Below are 25663 nucleotides of genomic sequence, written 5' to 3' on the forward strand. Positions count from 1 at the left end.
GAAAAGAGAAATCAGCCGAAGGAAAGAAGGAAGAGTTTCAAACTTGCTATGGGGTTCTTTTGTCATTTCTAGAGGACATTTTAGGAGATAACCTCAAAGCAATTCGTTTGAATAATCTTAGGATTTAAAAGACACTCTTTGTTACGCGGGATTTTCGAGTTATTAAATTGTTCATTATTCGTAGAGAAGGAGAATAAGAGATTAATTGGAAATATATTATATTCTAAAATTTCAGAATAGATCTCAGTAATGAAATTTATATATGCAACTATAATTATTTTAGTATTTTACTAAATATTTATTGATACTAATTGATGGATAACTGCGTTGATAAATGAGCTGCCAGACACGCACTCTGCTGATATATGTGACCCTAAATTTTCCAATTAACTAACAATGGAATTAATTTGAATACTGTGCTTACGCGTGCATAGGCGGCACCGTTTTTGCCCTAAAACTTTGACTAAAATTAGTGTTAGGCTTATTATTTTGATAAGAATTAATTTTAAAGCAATTTAAAATTTTGAAGGGATTTATTAGCATTAATTATCTTTTCTTAGCCTTAGAGATAAAACTGTAATCTTTGTCTTCATTTCAAATAGAGTCAAGGGTACGGACTTTAGGGGGCTATCAAAATCATCTATAGCTCGCATTAGGGCAGATTAATGTAACGTCGCCATGGTGGTGTAGTGCTGTGGCTCCTGAGACAACCATATCTTCAGTACGTCCCGAACGCAAGTTGTCAACAGGATACCTTTCAGCCCCACACAGACATCACATCAGCCAATTCCTTGATCTCTCCGGATTTGGAATCTATAAGCTAATTTTAGAGAACTTATATTACATACCCTCCAACCCCCCACGAAATAAAAATGAACTGTGAATGAATATTAGCAGCGTATGTTTCTTGACACCCTGAGAGAATATCTGGACACTCGTCGAATCGATGCTACGTCGTATTGAGCAATGTATCCAGAATCATATCTCATTTCTTGTTGATTACCCTTTATTTGAGATTACTGGAGCCTTATCTGTATGGAGAAATTAATTCATCTATTCTGCTCGTGTTTAACTATTGTGCAGTTTTTTTTTTTTTTTACGAACTTCCTTCAAAGTGTGCCATTTTCATTACTAAGAAGGAATTAGCCACTTCTTCGTCCCGTCGTTCGGCGTCGTCTCCTTAGCAATACATCACTTATCGAATTGTAGCTTAAAACGACAATTTAGGATACATCAAATATTGAAACATTCCAGTCATCCTTTCTGGTTTAATAACCATGTCAGTTTTCACATCTTCGGTCAGTCATCTGCCAAATAAATGAACATGGACCATCAACTTAACAAAGCACCTGGTTGCCAAAACTTCTATTATTTTGGCCATTTTATGTAAAGATCTGTCATCCAGCTTTTATCATGAACTCGTGCCAGTATTCCAGTTGGCAGTGTCTGTTTTAGTAGAGTTTTAAGTTCAGAAATGACGCAAAGCGACAGGTTTTTTCTGTGAGCAGTGATACAGAGAATTGCTGCATTTCCGTTCCCACTTTTAGCACCAAAACTGTTTTTTCGTCTGCCTGAACAATTGACGGATCAGTAAAGTCAACGTACCCAAGTGTCTTCCGTAAGCAGAGTACATATTTCTGAAGTGTAGGCAGTTTCTCTTGGTTCTTAGCTGTCAGGCAGATGTATATTTTGAATTAGCTTTCGGTATGCGAGCAGAATGATTTCAACAGACACAAAAAGTTCATTTGCCAAAATTTCACAGATAAATTTGCTTCCAGAGCGGAGTATTTTGCTTACTAGGAAGTGATTTCATATTTAATGATGTTTTTTCAAGAGTCTTCCTTATATGATTCGTAGTTTTATTTTTATTTTTTAATCTACATTAAATTTCCTTTCTGCTACTCGATTTCTACTTCCTGGTTTATTCATTAGCCTCCCTGATCGATAAAGTGGTTAGGAATGCTGGCTGTTCGATCACTGGGTCCGGTTTTGAATCCCCGTTGTAAGCGTACAGTGCCTGTACGGCATATGGGCACCTGAAATACAAGCGAGCGAAAAGTCCTCTTGACTGGTTTGGTAGACCTTCGGATCCATTCCCAGAGGGGTTTTTTTTCATCCAAAATTGGGATGGAGCTGCATGATTAATGCTTCGGAAGCGTACTTATACAGCCAATGACGAAGTTCTGATTTCACGCCCACCTTTTTCCTGCCCTGTATAACGCACTACTTGCAGTTTGAACTCCGCGCTTCTATTTCCTTTGTCTAAAATTTGCGACGTTGCCATCTTTCGGTACACCTGGGTTTCTACTTCGATGAACTCTCAGAGTACTTTTATTTTTCACAAATACTCATTTCAGAAATGGAGCATGGCGTATGCACGCGTAAATGTGGTATTTGTTCACAAATAATAAATATTATACGTATACGGGTCCAGTTAAGTAGTGGAAATGGTTAATTAATGGAATGAGATTTTTATTTGCTTATCTGCAAGAATCAAAATGAAATTGATCTGATAATTATAAATTTTCAGAGTTGTGTAGCACAAAATTCTATTAATTTTGTATGTAGAAGCAAAATTTCTGCAACAATGTGCATATTGTTCATTACATCTAATTAATATCTAGGCATTCGAATAATAAATACCTAAGGGAAGAAATGCTTTCATGGAAGACTTTCTAAGGTACATTATGGTTCTCACCAGCGTTTCCATCGTAATAAAATACCCCTTACAACTTTTAGTGTTACATTTGAAATGCTAATGTTATTTTAGTCTAATTACCCTAACAGACACGAAGCGAATTATAAGAACAATGACTAATCCTGAGAAAAAATAATATTTTTATTTAAACAGAATTTAGAACATAAGGGAACTCTCTTGTGCTACAATTTCCACAGTTCATAATGATACAAAATAAAATAGAACGGTTGAAATTAAATCAAACATTGAACAATAGTCAAGGACTACACAATTAATTACTACTACAAATTTGCTCATTAACTCTACCGGAGTGTCCGAATTAAACTGTCCGCAGCGAGAAATTGCTAAAGCTGAATGATTGCACATTTAGAGGTGGCAGCAAACTAGCCACGTAGAGCGCATGTGATGCCAGAAACATGCTGTGTCTCAAATTCAAAAAACCTCAGCTTAAATACTTGCTACTAATTTGCATTCTGGTGAGGAATATGGAAAGAAGAAGTTACAGTAAAGAATGAAATTATAAATTAATTGGTTAGTTCACATAAGATTCATTGCAAGCTTAACCAGGTTCAGCCACCGAGAGCAGTACTTTTGCACTATTCCAGACTGTCCAGATTTAGCCTCTTGACTACTTGGTCTTAAAACAACAAACGTACTGACATTATTGAATGCTTGTTTTTGTTATATCAGTAGCAAAACTTTAAGAAATGTCAGTTTTTGGCTGCATGGGCGTTTTCGTGGTTTTCCACATGTGTAACGTGTATACTAGCCAGTTTTCCGTAGAAAGACTTCCTCGAAGGCATCCCTCCTTTAAGCAGATAGTTTCCGAAGGTTTGCCGTAGTTAAATAAACCCAAACAAACCAATAATTTGGGAAATAAAAAGTAAAATTCAGAAGTTAAGTAATTCCTATATTATTATAACTATTTAAAAGTTCCTACACATTAAAGAACTTCAGCAAAATAATGAAAGGGAAGTATTTTTCCAGTAATTCACATATTGCTGAATAGCTGTTATTGAAAGTGTTGTCTTTCTCTGCCATTTTTACAAGCCTGTCTTTGTTCTATTTGTCCAGAAACAGAAGGAAATAGATTGATAGCCAGATTTAAAAAGGGTAGTTTTATGCGGCATGAAGCAGTATTTGGAATATCAGGAGTGTTTTTGTCCTTTCGAATGATTCTTTCACTCGTATAAATTTACCTATCAGTTTCACAGAAATCAGAACGTGGTCGTACATAGAGGGAATCTTTGTTTCCATTAGTGATATGATGACAATTTTTTTCATTAAAATCACATTCTGAATGCAGAAATACGAAGTTATGTAGTATATAAAATTTCTTTATTTCTCTTCTGCGTAATTAAAGCACGAGATCGTCTCCCGAATTCACCATATGGATTCTAAATTACCCTTTTCTTCGTCCACACATGATTTTCTTTTTATTAGCTCAAAGGGCGTTAGCCCAGAAGGGCTATTAATTTCGTTTTGGCATTTTGCGTTGAAAACTTTAAATGTCGGTTGACTTTTATATTATTGCTCTGTGTTATATTTAAAGAAATTAAATAATAAAGAATCTGCATAAATCTATCTATGTTTCTCGCATTGTGATAAAACAACTGTACTTAGAGCCATCCGATTTTGAATAATGTAATCTTCCACCGAATATGGGCATCTGGAAGCCCTAATTTGGAATTTGAAATTTGTTTTATTATTGATTTCGCATTTTGTAAAACTTTGACGAATATTTGATTAATATGTACGGAAAAGGAAAAAAAAACATTTTTATAAATAAGGGTAGCGCACTAAGCATTAAAAAACACCCTTTTGGACGTAATATAAAATCTGAAAGCTTTCAATTGTACACGACAAGAAACATTTTGGCGTTCTAACTCAGTAAATAACCGTGCGGAACTTTTCAACTGCGTGTTATTTAATAAAAATCCTGTCTAGAGATATAAATCTTGATAAATATCTTATTACATAAAAGAAAAAAAACACAAGGTTATTACCACCTCTAAGACCAGTTCGCCTACTACGAAGATGACTTCTATGTGTCACTTAAAACGCTCTGAGCTTTTGCTTTCTATTTTTTATTCTTTTAAAAGCAAAGTGTAATCTCAGATCACTGCTCATCGTGTAGATTTTTCCGATGATCTTTCGACACATGTTTGTTTTAGGTAAGAAAATATTTACACGTTGGCTGTGAAATAGTGCAATAGCAGCCACAATTCAAATACTTTTTCGATCCATCAGTTTGAAGCTACAGTTGCAGTTCACACTTGTTTGGTCTGCGAGCAGATAATACTTTGCTCCAGGGGACACAAAACAAATCAAGTAGCTTCAAAAATTCTGCTACATTGTTTGCCCAAACACTTAACTCTTGTCTCTTACAGAACCGTCAGAAGTTTTCTAAACTTGTGCAATTTGCTAAAAGAGTTTAGGGAAATTTTCATAGAGGTAAATAAAAGAAAAGCATTTAAAGTTACTGCTCAGTCAGCGTGCGTTATAAAGTTTGATTTTTGTGCATATCTTATGCCTGATTTAACAGACAAAGAATCATTCTATAAACAGTTTCTCATAAATTCCAATATTTAGCAAATTCACGGGGATAAGAAAGATATTAAAATTTATCACACTACATTAATCTAGATATGGATATTTTATTAACATATTATTTAGTACCATTTTTAAACTTTCTTGTTTATTTCAATTTTAATAAAGCTACAATTTTTTTAAAAGAAATTTTTCAAAACAAATAATTTAAATGTGTTTAAAATGCATATGTTTCTGAAGACACAATTTATACACTGCTGGCCATTAAAATAGCAACACCATGACCGAAAGCAAGTGCAAAAAATATATTTATTGCACATAAACTATATGGCATGAAGACAAAAATCGATCAATTTGTGAGCATTTTGGAGGTTTACAAGGGTGTGAAATTAGTAGACCCCATTTGGCATAGAGCCAAACTGGGCTTGGACTACAGAAATCACACTTCATCAACCGAATTAACTGAAGACGAATGGCAGGCCAGTGTCTCAGCAATCCATGACTAGTTGTTTTCAATGGGTGACAGATCTGGAGACCGTGCAGGCAAGGGCAGCAATCGAATGCCCTCTGTACCGAGGAAGGTCAGAGCACGATGTGCAACATGTGGTTTTGCGTTGTCTTGTTGGCACATGGCGTTTGGGGGCCTCGGAAATAGGGCACAACCACTGGACGTAAGGCGTCAGAAATGCACCCATCTGCGTTCGAATCTCCCTCGATCCGAAGTAAAGATGTGCGTGTTGTGTACCCAGTAGCTGCCCGAACAATCACACCAAGTGCAGGGCCCCTATTCCAATATCGAATGCAAGCAGGCGACGTGCTAATCAAACTATAAAAATGCTAATCAAAAACGATAATATAAATTTAATGAAAGCTAGGAATTAACCTTTGATTTAGTTACAAAACTATAGTTAGGTAAATATAAAAATACATAAATACTATTTTGATAAAGCTGTTTTATCCCTGTCAGTCTCAAATTTTTTTCAAGAGGTAATGAAGTCTCATACCGATACTACTACCTTATCTGGCATTATTACACATTTTTCTATTCTTCTCAAATTAGCTCAGCTATCGAAATATATTATTTTAAGTTATTTGTACCTCTGAAAATTAAAGACGCCACTTCTACAGCTCTAATTTGTCAAAATAAAAGTGATACAACTGTAATTATTAAAACATAAATTCAATAAATCAAAAAAATACAATTAACCAAAAATTGTAATTATGCAAAAAATGGCTAAATTGCCGAAAAGAAATTTTAAACATGAAATCTATAAACAAGGGCAAAAAATGGTCTTTTTTATAACCTGAAAAAAATGAAATTAAACTGATATCAAAGTTAATCAATTTCATTGGCGTTAGTTTACGAAAAAGATGTAACGAAATAATGAAATAAGCCAGGAAATTTACCACTTCTTCCAAGCTCTAATATCAAAAAACATCGTCGCAAATTTTGGGTGTAAACGGTGTCAGAAGAAATGTAAAGCAGGATTACTGTTGGTGATGTTTAGCCACGCCAAGATATATTGGCGAAAGAATTTTCAAACACTTTAAAGAAAAACTTTAATTTTCAAATGGAAGAAGTAAATCAATTCTGACAAAAGCTAGGAAAAATGGGAACAGAGTAACACTTCTTCACGTTTTTAGGCTGCAAAAGCGACATTTCTGAAACTGAAAATGGCCACTTTTCAGTCAAGTTGAGAGTCAGAATGTGAGAAAAATTAATATGACAACTTTATAGAAATAATGAAATTTACAATTTGTACATACTATGAAATTTTCTTACCCATTCACCTCAATTCCAGCTTCTAAGTTTAAGAATTATGTAAGTGTGTATGTAATACATTCATAATTCGTAAAATACTCAAGCTTTAATAAACTGCTTCTCCATAAAATACCTTTGGAACTTAATTCTCAATCAAAGTCTGTGAAAGAACATTTTCTTTTTGCTGTTTCTCGACTTATATGCTATTTGCCCATCAGCGGCCGAACGGTAAAGTCGCTAACACTGGCAGTTCGGTCCGAGATTAAAATCCTACGAACGGGTTGGCTGCATGGGCGTTTTCGTGGTTTTCTCCATGTGTAACGTGTACACAAGCCAGTTTACCTTATAAAGTGTCCCCACGAAAGCATCCATTCCCTTAGTCAAATAGCCTCGAATGCTTTACCTTAATTAATAAATCAAACCAAACTGTGTAAGTATTTTTGATGCGAACTAATTGATTATTGATAGTATTTAATATATAACTTTTCTGGAGGTGTTAGTAGCTAACAACATCGTTATGAATTTTTCTATAAAATGTCACCGCTTCAAAATTTTTCTTTTAAAATTTTTAATTTTCAGTTTCATTGTCTGAATTTTAACTGGGATCTCCCTGTTTTCTTGTCCAAAGGAGCTTTGTCCCTGAAGGGCTATTGTTTTCGTTTTGCGATTTTGCGTTGAATCACTATAAATGTCCGTTTCACTTTTCAAACTGTTGCCACCAAATGTTCGAGTCCTGTATTATATATTTGAAGAAATTAAATAATGAAAACTCTGCATAAATGTATGTCTATTTCTCGCATTGTGAAAAACCAACGGTACCTGGAGCCATCAAATTTTGAATAACGTAGTCCTCCTACCAAACATGGGAAAGACATCCTGCATTTGTAGCTCTGGCTCCATTATTTGAGAAGTGATTCCAGATATGTCTGCAAAATCAAATAGAAAAGTTTAGATGAAAATGATACTGTACATAAATAAATATGTTTGAATAATCAGATTATCTATTAGATTTAATTCATTAGCTGCAATGAACTGCTTAAATCCTGCATGAGCATTTAAATACTGTAATAACATTATATCTCGAATTATCATAAATATCTTAATTATAAATTATCTTAACAGCGAATCTGGAAGCCTAGTTTTAATTACTAAAAGCCGTAAGTTAGTAGAGACATTAGCCGGTCGTAACCGTTTATCAGGAATTATTTTAATATTTTTAGAATGCAGAATTGCTTAAAAATATCAAAAGAAACTATGTTATGTTTCTTCCCCCCCCCTTCTGAAAGGTATGAAAAAGCAAAAAAATTTCGGTTTATGAAATATACTGTCTGTCTACGAGAAGAATAGATCCCGCCACAGTATCTCGCGTTTGGCAGTCGCTATAGCAACAGAGCTAGTATATTTCAAATAGGGGCAAAGCAAAGGTTGCCATTTCCTCTTTAAATCCGCCAAGATGGCAAACTGAAAAGTAAATCTTCAAAGCACCCCTACGGAGAATGGGCCAAGGCTCGTTTCTACGGCAACAGACAGCTGCAGACTAACTGGCGAGAACTTTTCTTTTTAGACAGTCTTAGCTCCTTAATTCCCCCCCTTTCTATTCTAAAAATAGTAATAACTATTTCTGAACTGTGTCATTTCTATATCAATCCATATCATACGACTTGCATAACGCTAATGACGTAGCTAATTCGGTACTTGAACTCAAACTTTCGAGAACTGAAACCGATTTTTTGGTGAGCTTCCATGCTGGATAACTGCGTACTTTTGCTTGTACCTCTGCTCTCACTAAGATGCTGCCTCGCTGCTCTCTTCGTATATCAACAGTGCCAAGTGAATTGTGGCCGCAAATATTAATTGAAATTAAAATAAATATTTAATCTGCTTCGGGGGCTCACCAGCGGCCGAGCGGTTCGGTCCGAGGTTCGAATCCCGCGAACGGGCTGGCTGCATGGGCGTTTTCGTGGTTTTCCCCATGTGTAACGTGTATACAAGCCAGTTTCCCTTAGAAAGTCCTCCACGAAGGCATCCCTTCCCTTAGATAGATTTAGTGTGCTTTGCCATAATTAAATACACCACACCACCACACCTTAATCTGCTTCGGCTGCCAGTTCGGCTGCCAGCTTCGGCTGCAAGTTTGCTGTTTTACGGATTGAACATTCTTCCTACGTTTCTACAACGTAATATTGATAAGTATTTTTTATTACATATAACCTTTTTTAATAGAAAAATTATAGATGATATACTTTTTTGAAACAGAAATGTTTGTAGAGACATTAGGTATTTTTTGAAAGCAAGAGATATGTGAAAAATGAGCAACGACTTCGGCGGTAATCGAACTGCGGACCTCTGGAATACACGCCCAGCGTGCAGATCACCACACCACGAAGGCGTGGTAGGCAGACGGGAGAAATACCTTATAAGAGAATTTTCAATAATCGTCAATTCTACATTTCTAAAGGCAAGTTTTAAGCGTTAGATAATTAAATAAATCTGATTCAATCTCTGAATTATGTTACTTTTTAAATACTGCATGATACTTCTCGCTTTTCTTTCGAGAGAGACACAATAAATAACTGGAAGATTAAAATAAGTAAGTAAATAAAAATGATTCATAGTGATTCAGCAAGTGAATACGGAAATGGCATAAATATATTTCAAAAACAAACAGATCATATTCGGGATCAAGGTTCTATCAAATGCAGTTAAATGAAGGAAAAAAAAAAAAATCATTCTATATACCTGGCCTTCTCATGCAAATGATGGATGGAATCACAGAAAAAGCGACAAAAATTCACTTCTCCTCTATAATTTAAACAAGCTTCTGACCGTGTACTCATTTGCATACCCACTCTATAACCAATTAAACCAGAATAATTACTTGTTTTTAATGGGAACTTGTTGCAAATCCCCAAGTGCCCAACGAGTTGATATTCACAGGGCAGTGCTCTTCAAAGTCTCTTAATTATTCCTCCAGACAAACACGTCCAGCTAATGGAGCTTGTCGGCGAAGAAAACCACCTGAGGGCCGTAACTAAAAGTAGATAATATTAACGCGACATGCTCTTCCTCAAAATCTGAACGAACTTTAGCTATAAAGCCATTCTGTTTACGCCTAGGCTTTGAAGAGTATACTTAACCCCACTTTGGAACTGGTTTTCGAGTGTCATAAACAAAGTCTACCAGTAGCGGCAGGGTTCCGTAAGGCAAGATGGGGTCAGTATCGAACAGTAAGGGGTCAACATACTGCTGCTTTTACGCTGATCGCTTAAAAGTCATGAAGAATGCCACCTACTGGAAAGCGTAGGAGGAATTCAGTAGATTTTGAAAAGACGATATATTCTCAAGTTCCGTTTCTACTTAACACTAAGGAATCTTTGATAGGAACTAGAACAAGAAGTAAATTGTTACGGTTAAAAAAGTCTAATTTATAATACAGGGATGTCATGTTTTAAGTTTATTTTAAAAATTTTTATAACCTTCTATAGAGGCTGAAGGACAGATAATTATAACGAATAAAAAGTGCCTTTTTTTCACAAAAATGTGGTTTCCTTTCCTTGTTCAGTTTATCTTTATAATAAAAATAGAACAGCCTATTTGCACAACTAAATTTATTCCATTATATTTCGCAACCATAATGCTTACTGAAATTTGTTGCATTACTTATTTACCTTTCCAGTCTGCATCGTATTTAACGCGCTTTCGCATTATTTTGAGTTTTCCCTTACCGGCTTTTTAAAACCTTGTTAAAGACCGGTGCATCCAATCAAATTAAACTATTAAGATATTAACTTAAAAATACGCAGTTTTGGTGACAAATTTGTATTTCTCGTGTCCCTGGCTGCGACTGTCAGCAATAATCATTTTTAAGACATTTTATTTCTCAATGATACCTTTGATCTTTCCCCTTTTTTCCAGGGTAAACAGTTTTAGGTTTTGTTTATAAGCATATATTTCACTTCCAAGATTTTTTGCATTCGATTTTTTTCTGCTTCAATTGCGTTATTAGAAAGGAAATTCTATTAAGAAAAACATTATTTTCTATCTAGTTTATTTCACAGATGTATATGTAACTAGTTTACTTATAGTTATTTGCCCATCTAGATTCTTCACAGTCTTACATAAATTTTAAAATTAGCACGGCTTCATTATTGTTTATTTAATTTTAAACCTACCATGAAAACTCTCAGGACGACCACCCTTTTAAGAGGAGCATTAATTTATGAAAGTAATCGGTATTGTTAAAAAATGACCAGCTGCGGTAAGATAGCTTTCCCACAAAGCAAGGTTAGCGTTGTCAGATTTGGCGCAGAATCGCCCATTTGGCGATAAATTTAGCCATATACTTTAGACGGAGCGAGAACATTCTAGAACGCACTCTTAGTGGTTTCCTCGAGAATGTTCTCGAATGTAGGTCAGAAGCTATATATACTGCCTGTACACGGAGTAGAAAAGTACATTGAGGCTAGCAGTAGTGTCTCGAGTTCAGAGATTAGCTCGAGAGTGACCGTCTGAGTCGGGAGCTGTATTTAAATGCTTTGCCGTGAAGCTGTCTCCACCGTTATAGCCTGATAGCCTGAAGGCTGTGTTGCTTATAGTTTCAGCGTGTTTGTTGTAGTTTCTCTGCGACTCTAACGCACCTTTGGAACTCTGCTGTGTATTACTAATGAGTAAATTGTGTTTCGATTCTTCATCAAGTGGTGTCATCCATCATTCCAAATCCACGAACCCGAAGAACGAAACAATATTTTTGAAAACATAAATATCAAATTCAGATTTAGTAGATTTATTAGATTACTATACTACTTTCTGTTTATTTGGAGGTTCTGTTTATAGGAGGTTATAGGGTTTCTGTTTACTTTTTGTTTATAGGAGGAATGCTTCCTCGGGCGATTTCCTGAAGGAAACTTTCTAGTTTTCTCGTTACACGTGGGAATATAAACGTTGGTATCGATAATTATAACATAAAGACAATCTTTCCATAACCCGACTAAATTATCAATTTTTTTAAGGCGATAATAACAATATCTAATTTTGGTACTAAAACATTTAAGCTCAAATTAAATAAGCGATCCATATTTCTAATTTTTGCTATAAAACCAAAACTTTATTGGATTTTTTAAATTTTTATTTTAATTTAACCAAAACTTTATTGGATTTTTTAAATTTTTATTTTAATTTAACCAAAACTTTATTGGATTTTTTAAATTTTTATTTAATTTTATTGTTTTATGCTGTGGTGTAATTTGTCATATAGGCTCGAGTGAGCAGTTATGAATAATATCTTTGAAATCACACGTCGCAAATTTCTGTGTATTTATACAATGCTACTCAGTTCTTCAGTTTCTGTCACGTCCTGTAGAAACAGATTATTACTGGCATGCAACTGATAGTTGACACGATAAATCAGTAATTATACAGTAATGAGTAAGCTGATTAATGCACGTTTATCATCTTCACGAACATATTAGTGATGCTGCTTAGGGTCGATACCAGCATAGCTCCGAGACGGTATAGCAATGACACTAGTATGCAATGAACATTGCATAATGTAGCCAAGTATTATAATTAGCAACAACATATGATCAAAAGGCAATAATTGATTAAATTATTCTTGCTTTAGCTTACCTAAAGTCTACCTAACCTCTGTTGGATTTTATACATAAATCCAACTGAGGCCAGGGTCGGCATCGGCAAAGAACAAGTAGCGGCACGGAATCCAAACCGTTTTGGGGCTGCTTTATCCAAAGAATAGAAGACGTTCTTTGGCTTTATCCAGCCTGCTCCGGCGGAGAGACTGCTAGTTCTAGTTAGTATCTGACCTGTTCTTTTTTCCCATGTTCAAATGGAGATGAAGAGACTTCTTTATAAAGATAAAGAGACTTCTTTCTTTCTTTTCAGTTAGTTATATTCATATTTTAGTCATATATATAAATTGTAGTCGGTTACATTTTAGTGTAAGCTCCTGCGTGTTTTTTATTTAAAATTCCTTTAACTTCATTGGCTTAAGATATTTTAAAAATAAAATACGAAAACAATCTGTCTAGAAACGAAAAATGAAAGAAATATTAGATTTAAATCTATTATTATTTACTCAGTAATCCAACGGCTCGCTTTCCATTTATTTTGAGAGTTTTTAATCGTTGAGTTTGTTAAAAATTCATTAAAGTTTTACAAAATATGAAATATAAAATTCAAAATTCGGACTTTACATACGTACATCATTCTTCATTTCTTAATTTCTTTAAAAATAATACAAAGCGATAGTATTTGTTAGCAACAATTTTAAAAGTTATAGCGGACGATGCAAAATGCCATTTCGAGACTAATAGCCTTTTAGGGCTGACGCTCTTTGGGGTAAAAAAAAACTGCAAAAAAAAAAAAAAAAAAGGTATTCTATCTTTTCTATCGAAACAACATATCTAGATTTTTCTGAGGGCATCTAGCAGACTTAAAGCATAGATTTTCATTTAATTACTTGCATTTTTAATTTCCTTAATGACTATCAGCTTTAGATAGAAGAAGCCATAAATTAAAGTTATTTCTAAAAATATTGTGTTTATTGTTCACAACGTAATCGAACGAATTTTGTTAATACATTTTGTTAAATATAAATAGATATATTAAGTAATAGGAGAAGCTAATGTAGAAGATTATGCTGAATATTTGATGTTTTTTCTTCTGCTACTAAATACACAATCGTGAACTCGTAAATGATCAACTTTATTCCAACATAATTCACACATACGTACTGAAAGAATATACCATTCGATGTTCGATAATTTCAAGCAAACATTTCACAATTTTAGAATAATCAACTATTAGAGAGACGAGTAAAGAGTAAGCTGGTAGGAGAGAGAAATGGGAGACGAGTGCATAGATTATATTTCGAAAGGGCTGGATAAGGTTTGAGAAATTATCATTTTGATAGGTTAATTTAAGTTCCATTTCTTAAATTCTAATATCGTTATTGGCTAACGTGTTTTGTAAATACATGTGTCATTAGCGTTATGTATTCATAGATTAATTCTAAAATGATGTAATTTATAGAGATTTATTATAATCAATAACTGTTTTAAGGCAGAAAAAATAATAATAAATAAAAAAAAATCAAGTTAAAAAAAAGAGCTGTAAGAGCTATCGTAAATTAACTCACATACACACGCATACATATGCATACATGCATACACACACACGCATATATATATATATATATATATGCGTGTGTGTGTATATATATATATATGCAACAAATGTGTTAAAAAGGACTTTCAACGCTCAAATCTAGCTATAAAGCAGCTACGATTAATGAAATTAAATTTATCAAAATATTTCATTATTAAACCTGTATTCATTTATGCAAAAATAAATGTAAAAATGAGTGTGAAACATCTAAGGTAATGTAAGGAAAAAATAACTAAAAAATTGTGCAAGTATTAAAATTATAAAATTGATTACTGATAATTAAATAAAAACATAATTTTGGCGTCTAAGATAGCCAATACCTACCATCTTATTTTGTCGCCAATTTCACTTAAGTAATAAGAATTTATTTGGAGAATTTTAACTCAACTTTAAATGCTACTACCCTATTGCACAGAAAGAGCGCATTTTTATTTTATTTGAATTCCGCCAGTTTTCTATAGGAAAGTAATTTTTAGCCAAGAATGGCTATTCAAAACAGCTATAGCCGCCATTTTAAAATTACAGTTATTAGAAGTCGAATACATTGTTCCAGTTAGAAAGATTTTTAGGTTTTCATTTGCAATTATTTTTTAGGCGTGATTTATTTTGAGAGTTTTTAATTGTTTTTTTAAGTCTAAATTATTTCAACTTATTGGAAGCCTGAGTGAGCGTAAGGTTTTTATTCTAGTTTATTTGAAAAACAGCTGAGTTCCGTTTTATTTAAATTCTTAATTATTGATTGCAGTTTTAATTCTTAATTACTCTTAAGTAGGCTAGAAGAACAGAAACGCTTAGAGTTCCTTAACTATTGTATGAGGAAGTAAAAAAGAGTTAACACCTCCTGATGAGTCAATTTCATTTAATCACGAATAATTAATTTCAGATTTTTATAAATTTATTATTTGCACTTTTATTACAAGTTTTAGCTATTTTTTCCTTGCATTACAATAGACCTATGACACTCATTTTTACATTTTATTTTTACACAAATTAATCCGCGTTTAATAATAAAATAGTCTTTGATAAATTATATATGCATATATACTATATATATATATATATATATATATATATATACAGGGTGATTAAGCAATTCGGTTACAAACTTTCAGGAAAGCAGAGTATACCTAGACAATGGAAAATCAAGTAGCAATGCATAGTCAGAAACGCTTTCCTGGCCCGGTTGTAATGACACAAAACACAAGAAAGGATGGACATGAATAAGGTGAGAAAACAGTTACGCTACACTTCACTTGCACTGAATGCTTTCTCTGTAGAATACGTCAAGAGAAGTATACAAAACCCCCGTTAACAATACTCAAGAACTTGTTGAAGGCACCTTAGCAGCTGGTAGGGGAAGTCCGGAGCACGCCAAGTATTTTACAGAACATCAGATCTTCCATGCGTCGGAGATGTGAGGCTTGCACCACGTTTCAGGGTCGTAATTTCGATGTCGTAAAATTTAATTCCTTCTTTGATGACAATTGTTGTCCGTTTTTGCTTTCATTTCTTGTTTTCTGCTTTACTAAGAGTCATAAATATATTTCCTCACCCTGTTCGTGTCCTTTGTATCTTGTGTCGGCGGGCAGTGCCTGTACCTGAGGACAAACTTCCGAAACCGACTGCTGGCGGTAGGAGACCCAATGTTTGATCGAAGGGCGCAGGTGCTGAAGGGAGGTGTTTCGCCACGTCTTCCTCAGTTCAGCATCAGCCTCCTCGTGGCGCCCGCTGGAAACTATGCCGGTAAAGGCTAGATATAGACTGGCTGGCATAGGCTAACGATGCTGGACAACCAACTCTGTAGTCCGACTGGGCGTAATTTCTGGAACTGACCATTTATGGGAGAAGACCCGGGGTTCTTCCAGATCACTGGCTAGACTTGTGACTAGCCAGCTCCGGCCTGCAGAGCAAATAACCAGGCTTCTCATGGATTAGAACCATCGTTTATTCGATGATAGGTTCAGGCTTGGCAGGGACCGTACTGGTACTGTGTTGTTGGTGTCTTTGTTGGTGGGGACGTTACATGGTGGATGGTGTTGACCGTCTGAGAGGGATTGGCTCCTCTCGGTCGGTGTGGAGAGACGTATGATCTTGTGAATTAAATAAAGGTCTTTGTCTAGTACCACGAGGAGGAGTGGTGAGCCTTCTCGTGGGAATTTTAACTGTAAGTCTAACGTGTGTTTAGTAGTCGGAGTTGAGATCGGCTCTGTGGATCTCTATGTGATGGTCGCCCGTCGGTCTCTCCTCCGATGAAATTAATTTCAATTAAATTGACGAGGGAAGTTCCCCCTCTGCAGAGACCGGGAGGGGTGGCGCCCTCTTGGATCCGTCCTGGAGCTGTGGTTCTATGAAACCTTGTATGGGAGGACGTGATCCTTCTGGGCCAGGGGCCGCACTCTGGTTCTCGTGTATCTTGTGTTTTGTGTAGTCACTATCGCGCCAGGAAAGCGTTTCCGACCATGCAATCGTTGTGTGATTTTCCATCGTCCAGGTATACTCTATCTCTCCTGAAAGTTTGTAACCGAATTTCTGAAACACCCTGTATATATATATATATATATATATATATATATATATGAGATATAAGAAAATACTATAGTTGCTTTCAAAATAATTGGCGATCTCAAAATAGATCTAGATTTGGTGCTCTTCCCCTAAATTCATCTGCTCTCCTAAATTCGAGAACCTTCTATGTTATGTAACAATCTCAACTTAACCAATCAAAGATTAGCTCTACTTGTACCTCAGACTTGATAAAAATACTCTTGGGAAAAAAAATCGCTTCGCTTCTTAACTGACTACGTCATTTCCCTTTAAAAAGCCAATGTACATAGATATTTATTATATTTAATTATGATTGAATAAGTGTCTGCCAGATTAATTGGATATGTGTGAAAATAAAGACTGGTGATTTGTCGGAATTCAGTTTTGTTGCCTTCATTTCTATACCTTAACCACCAGCCATGGCTGTTATCGAAAGCTGTTAAGAGTTCCAGGCTTCGACAGCGCATTCAAAATCATTATATATATATATGCTAGATTTTTACAATGGCACTGTATTGGAACAGAACCGCTGACAAGGATGGACACTCTCCGATGCTTCAAATGATCGATCGAAAGAGCCTACAACCAGAAAAGAGAGACTATAATACAGCGTATATTGCTACGCCTTTTCGAAGGTCAGCCTTTACCCTTTTTTGAAAATCGTCAGCGAAGAAGTCCGCTGGATTAGCCTGTCTTCACAAAAGCGAAGCACAAAAATTAACGTGGCAACGTCTTATGCCAGTTTATTAGATCCAAGTCTTGAATACATGAGTTCTTAATAAAATTATTGATGTAAGTCCTTTAGGACTAGAGTAGCTTCTCAGAGAGTGTCATGATTTAATCCATTGGTGTATTGCCTAAGGAAGCAGCGTATAATTTATTGATTGCTGATTTGGCTTGATAAAATAGTGCATTTCCTTTTGACACAGATTTCGCAGAAATCTGAAGTTGGCTATGTTGCCGAGAGCACAACCGGATCACGTGGATCTTTGTTTTTTGACAAACAAAAAATTATTTTGTCCGTATTTTACGCAGTGATAATTTTGTGTTCACGCTACGTGAGTACGATATGTGCTAGAACCACAGTCAAGCAATTAGCTGGCAGCTTCTGTGACGTACTGCTCTGAATACCAGTGTGTGAGATTCAGATTCAGTTTATTTTTTCCTAATTTTTACTATACCTGCTTCGTGTAGAATTATAATTATGCAGGAATCCAATTATGCTCTGTACTTCATTTTCGTAACCCTAAATGATTTTATGTTGATATTCTCCAGTCGACTATTTGTGAAGAAGTAAAAACTTGCAGTTTTGTAAAAGAATGTAATGTAATTTGATAAATGCAATTCCGCATTAGAAAGAATGTTGATCGAAGCCCATGTCTTTATAACTTTCTTTAACATAAATGTTCTCTTATTTTTGTCTGTAAGAGGATTTTAAGCTAATAAAATAGTTATTAAAATAAAATGGATGGTAGCAGATTCTAATAAAATTTAGTAATTATTGTACGCATGCCTTTCGATTTAATTCTCTTTCTCTTCTGTGTAGGTAATTCGCCAGATTTAAATTAGAAGTGTATAAATTATTTAAATTCGTTTTCATAAATATTAAGCATTTTATGTTACTCATATTTATTTAATGGCAAAGATTCGTTATAAAAAGCCTTCTTCCTTTCTTTTTCCTAAAGATTTAAAACACAGTGTTATAAAAAATGGCAAACCTCATTCTACTCATAACCACTATTCTGCTATTCGCTAAATTTGATCTGGCGAGTCACATATTACTTTATAAATCTCTCTGTATGTCTCTTTTCTTTAAAAATATTTCTTGTTGCAACGACCCTTGGCGAACATCTCTCAACTGAAGTGGCGGAATGTCTTTGAAATTGGATCGCCAAATTCTATGGCTCTGAGTCAAAGATATGAAAGACAAAGAAGTTTCGAAATGCGAGAGATATCAGCACATTCGTCTGGCCTTAACTAATAAATAATCTCATTCGCCGTCTCGAGAAATGGGTGGTAAAAAAGAAAACACAGAAAGACGCATTATTATACTTATCTATTGCTGCTGCTATCATGTTGCAAGAGAGTATGAGGAGGCTAGAATTATAGCAGTTTTTAATGATTATTTTTTTTCGTGCCATTCACCGAAAAAGTCTGTAAAATACTTTTAATCTTGCATACGAAACTGTAATTCACTCACTCAAATAATAATTAAAAACTTACTAATTTTACTAGTGCACTTCTAGTAGCTACTAATTTGAATTTATCTCAGATGATTTAAAAACTAATAGTTTAATCAAATTCTTACCATCTTGATAATGCATCTTTGCGAATTATAAGCCTTGCCTATGATATGCCAAAGTCAATTTTATGACGGCGTCAATCCTACGCTCTTCCGAATTTATGCAATTTTGGTCCTACCTTCGTATCCATACTACGCAGGCCTGATTCTACGCAGTGTCGGTACTATGCTTGTGTCAATCGTACGCCGTATCGTTGGTATGTCTCTGGCTTTTCTCTGAAAGTGGCGATGTCGTGTCTACGCTATATGCATTGTGGCTTCTACAAAATCAATTCCACGCAGTGTCGGTACTATACTTGTGTCAACCTTACGCCGTGTCTATAATATGTCGGTGCCATCCCTATGCCATATGGTTGGTATGCCTCTTACTTTTCTCTGCAAGTGTCGTTACCTATTTTTCTCATTATTGTATCATTATTAAAATTATTTTTCATCGAGTCGATGATATGTCTGTACCGTGTCTACACTATGCATTGTGGCTTCTACAAAATGTAAATCCTGTGTGTTGTCAATTCTATGCATTGTCGGCTCTACGAATGAAAGCTGAGTTTTTCTTTTGCTCTAGCTTTTGGATGTTGAACGGAGTAGATGCGCGGGCTTTCATGGTTTTCCCACTTGTAGCTCAATGGCGCATGACTTTTCTGTAAAAAAAGTTATCACAAAGGCATGTGTCCTGTTATACGGTTAGTCTTCGCATGGTTGATGTCTTAATCAATCTAATTTTGACCTGATAATTGACCTGATAACGCATTAAGGAAATAAGTAAATTAATAGAAATTAAAGTAAATAATAATAAAAATAATAATCAAAATTCAGACGCTAAACCAAGCTTCAGTAGTTACGACAACACTCTTATTGTGTGTTAACACGAATTCCCTCATTAGCGTCTGATGCATAATAATTAGCTGGTATATATGCACCTGAAATTGGTTTACATATCTTGAACATCAATTAATGACAATGATTCTGTTCAGCTCCATCACAGTTGAAATCTAAAACGCACCGAGCGGTGGACAATCATAAGTCTCCTTCATATCTTCTCATCACTAATACTCTTACAACAATTTTTGGACTGGTGGATTTAAAGAGCTTTCCAACTGTAAAGAACACTGAAGTTAGAAATGTCTTATGTAGCCCCACGGCCATTCAAGTGCGCCCCTTAGCGGCTGCTGGAGGGAATACAGCGTTCTGTATGTATAATAGGCAAACAGTGAATGAAAAGTAGGCACAAGACAGATTTCAGAAAATTGTAAATGGCAACAGTAAGAGTAAACTTTATTTAAAGTCTAAAGAAGATTTTCAGGAAATCAGTAACTGACTAAAACATAAGAAAGGAAAAAATATGTTTTAGTGATGTGGAGTAGACAAACAGTGAGTAATAAGTGTCAACGATGGTTCAGGGGTTGTGTGGATGTTTTGTCTTCTGGCTTTAATTTGGTTGTTTTGTGTTCTGGTTTAGAATATCTGGTAATTCTTTCTTTAATGATGTGAGTAACAAAATGTAAATGCATTTTACCAATAAGATCATTTAATATAAAACCAACATACATACCTTCAATTTAATGCTAGTTTTAAAGGAGAAACAGGAGAAGAATAAAATATTTAAGAAGCTAACGACGCTTAGAATTGTAGCGCTCTTTTTATACATATCTATTTTTGAGTTTCTTCTTTGGTCATGTCTGCACGAAAGCAACTTTCGCTGACCACCATGTGAATTTTCCAAGGGATTAGCTCTCTTCAATAAATAAAAGCATTTATTACATTTCGCGAGATAAACGAAGAAGATTTCCCTTCAGCACATGTTCGTTTCAAAAATAATATGCTCCTAAACGAGAAAGACCTATAAGAAGCTTTAGAGTCATTAAATTTGTTGAAGCGTGAAATGTGGAAAATACGCATTGCCCTTGCCGGGATCGGAACTTCGGACTTCCCGGACGTGCTTTACATAAGCGACGTAGTAACGAGAGAAGAAATACCTTATATTCTCCCTCAAATAAAGGGCAAATAGGAAGGGACGAACCAGTCACAAAATCCTTGTGGTGTCATCCACCGCATTTTAGTTCGAAACCCTCTGCAAAATGATTAAGGTTATTTTGAAGCTGAAAACATGAAAAGTAAACAATGCTGTCGCCGGGAATCGAACTCTGGACCTCCGGTTTGCCGGGACGTATTTCCAATTACTTCACAAAGGCTGGAGGGGTAAGGAGGGAGAAAGTACCATATAAAGCTAGAAAAAAAAACATTCATAAATTGGACAATAAGAAATATTTTAATTGTTTCGTAATGCTATTATTGCTTTCATATTCTTTTTTTTAGCAAATGCGTTATTAGTTTCGAAATCAATTTATGGCGGCGTACTTTAACTGTCTGAATCACTTTTCAAATTGCTGCCACGAAATATTATCTCCCTGTATTACTATTAAAGAAATTGAATCATGAAGAATATGCAGGAATGTGTGTAGTTTCTCGCACTGTGAATAAACGACGATACCTATCAAATTTTGATTAACGTAGTTCTCCACCCGAATATGTGCACATGGAAACTCGAATTTTGAATTTCGAGTTTTATATTTTATATTTTGCAGAACTTTAATAAATTTTTAAAAAACGTAACAATTTGAAAGCGAGCAATGGCAACACTAAATGGAGTAAAACATTTTTATCTCCAGCGCGCGAGCTTTTCCATCGGAAATTCTAAAGATATGCTGTTTTTAAATATTTTTTGATTTTGCTATTCCACTAAATTTTATCTGGCGTACGTGCGAAAAACATAATAAAAAAGTTTTGCATACCGCCTTACTAAGAAAACTGTACAGTAATAAGATGTAAACTAAAAAAAAAAAAAAAAAAAGCAGAAAAATGTATGTCGACATTTAGCATTTCATCGGAAATTCTAAACGCATGCTGTTTTAAAAATTTTTTGTAATTTTGCTGTTGAACTGTACACGACGTAAGTGCGAAGAAAATGATGCTGCATAGTAAAGCTAAAAAGACAAAAAGAAATGCATTAGCAAGAGTGAGTGTAACAGCAGAATGATAGACAGCGAGCTCAACGAGAGCGTAGGAAAACTTTACAGAACCCACTTGGGCGACTGTTAAAATCTGAGCCCTTTCAGATTTCTCCCCCCCCCGAAGGTTCGATGATTAAAGGACATCACAACAATAAATTAATTTTCTGTATAATATGCAAGCTTTCCGCATTACTAATATGGTTTCTAAATATTTGTTCAATTAATTGAATTTGGAGTTTTCTAAAGATAAACGTACTACAAAAAATTTATTTTTAGATTTAAAATTAATTTTTATTACTAAAAGATCGGCATCTTCGCTTAGTAACAAAAATACTAACGATTACAAGAGATGGCTCCTTATAGTATCGGAAATCTTTTATGCACTTAAAACTGTAACTGTAAGCACAACTATAAGCAACTGTAAGCATTTGCAATTTCCAGGAAATCCATCAAACATTTTCCAGCCATTTAATTTAATAAACTCAGTTCCAGTAATCAATAGAACTCTTGAGAATTAGAATTAAAATTCAATTTTTAGAAACTTTCTAAAAATATAAGATAAATAAATAAAAAATAAAATTTCTAAAAATATCAGATAAATAAATAAAATTTCTAAAAATATCAGATAAATAAATAAAAAAAAATTCTAAAAATATCAGATAAATAAATAAAAAAATAAAATTTCTAAAATAAATTAAAATAAAATATAAGATAAAATATAAGATAAATAAGATAAATAAATGAAATATTTTAAAGTACAAACGTATTAGGAGACAGCTTTCTTGCGGATCTTTTAGTAATGTAGGTCGTTTCAACGTTTCGTGTGAGTAACTTTAACCAATGATATTCGTATCATTCACCGCACTAAGAAATAATATAACAAACAGCAAACTTTTACAAGAGAGTAGTTAGCTAAATTAGGCATCCTTGATTGATGGCAACGCATTTCTAGTGATTTTGTCTTTTATTTTACTTGTCCATTAAGTATCGGTCCAAGTTTGAACTCTTGGGAGGCTAACAGATGGCTTCCACTTAATCTTTCAGCAAAAGAATAGACCGATGAACTAAACAAAACAGGAGCAAAACACACAAGAAAAGAGAGGAAAATAATAGTTAGTTTATTCTCTTTCGTAATTCTTCTTCTTTTTTTTTTCTTTTTCTCTTTTTTACCGTATTTACTTCTTTTTGTCGAAGTGTATAAGTGAAGAGCAGAGGAAAAAATACTTTTCAGATAAATTGTTTCCCACTGCCCGCTAATGACCCTACTAACCACAAGTTTAAGCAATCGAACGCTTAATTATGGAGATAAATAAGGACTCTTTATGCTTAGCTAATGGAATCAGCATTCTAAATTTGTTGCTCTCAAAATTATCATTTAACAGTTATATCAATTTTGAGAGACTTGTTGCAGGTGAGAAAAATACTTAACGGTTTTCCAATATTAGCATTATGTATGAGAAGAATACAATACGTTCGTCGGCTAAAATTTACTTTTGTTTAACTTTTTTCTTTACTTTTTCCTAGAATAATTACAGGGCATTCTTTAATGCTCCATTAAGGATCATAATCTTAATTGAAAATTTAGCTACATAGTTTTCAATATGCTTAATGCATTTATATGGTAGAAGCTTAAATAAACATAATTTACCTTTCATTTATTATATTCATAATTTATTTTATGAAAATTTATGCACATTGTATAATTCTCATATAAAAATTATTAATAATAACGAGTATTTTACCAATGTTCACCCCATTATTTTAAACAAATAATATAGTATTTTTGAAAAATGCTGAATTTTTAAATAGATTTCTATTATAACTATTAAAATGTCTAGTAATTTCAGCAGTTCTGAAACTTTTTCAATGCTTACCACTTAATGAAAACACTAACTAGTACTTGGTCATCTTGGCCATTTTCCTGCACATATAAATTATACAAAGATCTCCTTCCTGTTCAAGAAATTCCATTATAAGGATCCTAAGTTTTACTAACGTTTATTTTATTTTAAATATTTACTATCACTTCTTATTTTCTACTTCCGGCCAGAATTAAAAGATTTTAACTTATTTATGCAAATTTGTCTTGCTAACGCCAAGTACTTAAGTTGTGGCTTTTTGCCAAGCAAGAGAGAGGAAGGAGTTATTAGAAGCAGGCCGCCTGCCATAGTAGTTTTACTCGGTTGCTGGTTGCCTTCAAGGCCAGAGGTTTAATCCTCGTGATAATTTTAAACGTATCGTAGTTTTAGCAGCTCTCTGTACTACATACGGCTTTTTGTTAATTAACGGCCAATCTTGGAGTTAGGCACTTGTTTATTAATCCAAAGTTAGTTTAATTAGAGTTTTAGTTAATATTTTTATATTCTTACGTTCAGACCACAAGTGGTTGGTCCCTGTATTCCGAAGTTCCGGAAATCATTGTAAAGAGAGAAAAATAAAGGGTTTCGTATACCCTTCCTGTGTGTATTGTCTACTTCACAATTTATTGAACATAGGTTCAGTAAGTTCCCTGTTCCGAATCAGGACAGTTAATGTTTCCAAAGCAAGTAAAGAGGAATACCAGTCCTGATACCATTACAACAGAATTTTCATTTATGCAAAAACATAACATATTTTAATTATAGACAGTAATCTGTAATTAACATAATTTAATATATTTTAATTATAAGAACTTAATTTTAATCTGTAATACGTTTTAATTATTTGGACAGTTATCTGCAGTAATTAGTAATTAATAATTACTCTGTAATTATAGACAGTAATCAGTAATATTCGTAATTAAAATAATATATTTTAATTAAAGGAATGAAATATTATAATTTGAAATTAAAATATGTTAATAAATAACATATTTTAATTTGGGAGGATATTAATATTAATTATAATAATTAATATTAATATTAATTATAATAATTAATATTAATATCCTTCCAAAGTAACTAATATAAAAAATAACTAATATAAAGTAGTAATATAAAAAATATTTATTGTGGAAGGACAATGCCTTTCTAAACTTGACAGAAGTGCATTTTCTTTTATGTTCTAAAGGAAATATTATCCAAGAAAAACAGGTAATTGTTGCCAAGTAATCTAGGAAAAAAATTTTTCATTCTTCATTTGAATTATCATCAGAGATTGTTCATCAGTGGACAGAATGAGGCATTTAAAAACAGTATCATCCAAGTAGTTTCCTCGAAATAGGTCAACATTTGCGACACATGCAATATTATTTGCGCTTTATATACAATGGCGTCCATGCAATATTTTATTTGCAAAACTTTCTGTAAATCGTTTTGTAGATAAGTTATTTTTTAAACAAATATATTCTTAATATCATTAACAACTTTCTCTAACAGTTCGTTCTGCATCTAGGCAAAAATACTCTTCTATAATTTTTACCTGTTATATCTCCAACAAAAATTAAATCTATTGACTACAATGAAACTCTGCAGCAGTATATAATGTAAAAGCTTATTTGTTTGTCTAGGAATATGTTCCTCATTGACGGTCTAAGTAGAAAAAAAAAAAAAAAAAAAAAAAAAAAAAAAAAAAAAAAAATTAAGACACTAAACATGCTTTAGTAGAACGGTGGCATCTCAATAACCCTAAAATCT

At 33.9% G+C, this 25663-nt stretch overlaps 1 long non-coding RNA gene across 1 annotated transcript in view; it reads right to left on the bottom strand.

Annotated features, from left to right (window-relative positions):
* Positions 1 to 6803: 6803 nt before the first annotated feature.
* LOC146999070 (uncharacterized) overlaps positions 6804 to 25663 on the bottom strand; it is a 370098-nt gene continuing 351238 nt past the window's right edge. The window contains exon 4 of the long non-coding RNA XR_015039397.1: positions 6804 to 7936. This is a non-coding gene — a long non-coding RNA (uncharacterized LOC146999070). The remainder of the gene's footprint in view (positions 7937 to 25663) is intronic.

The sequence above is a fragment of the Stegodyphus dumicola genome, chromosome 1, assembly GCF_044657685.1.
Source record: "Stegodyphus dumicola isolate Sdum_Otavi_A_Nest chromosome 1, ASM4465768v1".
In the NCBI taxonomy this organism is placed as follows: Eukaryota; Metazoa; Arthropoda; class Arachnida; order Araneae; family Eresidae; genus Stegodyphus; species Stegodyphus dumicola.